Raw genomic sequence first — 2,555 nt, forward strand, 5'->3', positions numbered from 1 at the left:
AGATGAAGGAACAAGATAAAACCCCAGAAAAACGACTAAATGAAGTGGAGATAGGTAACCTTCCAGAAAAAGAATTCAGAATAATGATAGTGAAGATGATCCAGGACCTCGGAAAAAGAATGGAGGCAAAGATAGAGAAGATGCAAGAAATGTTTAACAAAGACCTAGAAGAATTAAAGGACAAACAAACAGAGATGAACAACACAATAACTGAAATGAAAAATACACTAGAAGAAATCAATAGCAGAATCATTGAGGCAGAAGAACGGATAAGGGACCTGGAAGAATAGTGGAAATCACTGTCACGGAACAGAATAAAGAAAAAAGAATAAAAAGAAATGAAGACAGCCTAAGAGACCTCGGGGACAACATTAAACACACTAACATTCACATTCTAGGGGTCCCAGAAGAAGAGAGAGAAAGAAAGGACCTGAGAAAATATTTGAAGAGATTATAGTTGAAAATTTCCCTAACATGGGAAAGGAAATAGCCGCCCAAGTCCAGGAAGCACAGAGTCCCATACAGGATAAACCCAAGGAGAAACTTGCCGAGACACATAGTAATCAAATGGACAAAAATTAAAGACAAAGAAAAATTACTAAAAGCAATAAGGGAAAAACGACAAATAACATATAAGGGAACTCCCATAAGGTTAAAAGCTGATTTCTCAGCAGAAACTCTGCAAGGCAGAAGGGAGTGGCATGATATATTTAAAGTGATGAAAGGGAAGAACCTACAACCAAGATTACTCTACCCAGCAAGGATCACATTCAGATTCGATGGAGAAATCAAAAGCTTAACAGACAAGCAAAAGCTAAGAGACAACACCACCAAACCAGCTCTACGACAAATGCTAAAGGAAATTCTCTAAGTGGGAAACACAAGAGAAGCAAAGCACCTACAAAAACAAACCCAAAACAATTAAGAAAATGGTAATAGAAACATACATATCAATAAGTACTTTAAATGTGAATGGATTAAACACTCTAACCAAAAGACACAGACTCACTGAATGGATACAAAAACAAGACCCGTATATATGCTGTCTACAAGGACCCACTTCAGACCTAGGGACACATTCAGACTGAAAGTGAGGGGATGGAAAGAAATATTCCATGCAAATAGAAATCAAAAGAAAGCTGGAATAGCTATACTCATATCAGATAAAGTAGACTTTAAAATAAAGAATGTTACAAGAGACAAGGAAGGACACTACATAATGATCAAGGGATCAATCCAAGAAGATATAACAATTATAAATATATATGCACCCAACATAGAAGCACCTCAATATGTAAGGCAAATGCTAACAGCTATAAAAGAGGAAATCAACAGTAACACGATAATAGTGGGGGACTTTAATACCTCACTTATACCAATGGACAGATCATCTGGACAGAAAATTAATAAGGAAACATAAGCTTTAAACAACACAATAGACCAGATAGATTTAATTGATATTTACAGGACATTCCATCCAAAAAAGCAGATTACACTTTCTTCTCAAGTGCGCACGGAACGTTCTCCAGGATAGATCACATCTTGGGTCACAAATCAAGTCTTGGTAAGTTTAAGAAAATTGAAATCATATCAAGCATCTTTTCCAACCACAATGCTTTAAGATTAGAAATCAATTACAATCAATTTGTAAAAAACACAAACACACGAAGGCTACACAATATGTTACTAAATAACCAAGAGATCACTGAAGAAATCAAAGAGGAAATCAAAAGATACCTAGAGACAAATGACAATGAAAACACAATGATCCAAAACCTATGGGATGCAGCAAAAGCAGTTCTAAGAGGGAAATTTATAGCAACACAATCCTACCTCAAGAAACAAGAAAAATCTCAAATAAACAATCTAACCTTACACCTAAAGGAATTAGAGGAAGAACAAAAAACAAAACCCAATGTTAGCAGAAAGAAAGAAATCATAAAGATCAGAGGAGAAATAAATGAAACAGAAACATAGAAAACATTAGCAAAGATCAATAAAACTAAAAGCTGTTTCTTTGAGTAGACTGGGATCGACATATCTACACTAATATGTATAAAATAGATAACTAATAAGAACCTGATGTATAGGACTTCCCTGATTGCGCAGTGGTTAAGAATCTGCCTGCCAATGCAGGAGACACGGGTTCGAGCCCTGGTCCGGGAAGATCCCACATGCCACGGAACAACTTAGCTTGCGCACCATGACTACTGAGCCTGTGTGCCACAACTACTGAAGCCCACGCGCCTAGAGCCCATGTTCCGCAACAAGAGAAGCCACCGCAGTGAGAAGCCCGCACACCGCAATGAAGAGCAGCCCCCATTCACTGCAACTAGAGAAAGCCCATGTACAGCAACAAAGACCCAATGCAGACAAAAATAAATAAATAAATTTATTTAAAAGAAGCTGCTGTATAAAAAATAAAATAAAATTCAAAAAAATAAGTAAATAAAATTAAATTTAAAAATTGAGAAACCATTAGCCAGACTCATCAAGAAAAAGAGGGAGAGGACTCAAATCAGTAAAATTAGAAATGAAAAAGGGGAAGTTACAAC

This window comes from Neophocaena asiaeorientalis, unplaced genomic scaffold, assembly GCF_003031525.2.
Source record: "Neophocaena asiaeorientalis asiaeorientalis breed wild unplaced genomic scaffold, Neophocaena_asiaeorientalis_V1.1 scaffold134, whole genome shotgun sequence".
In the NCBI taxonomy this organism is placed as follows: domain Eukaryota; kingdom Metazoa; phylum Chordata; class Mammalia; order Artiodactyla; family Phocoenidae; genus Neophocaena; species Neophocaena asiaeorientalis.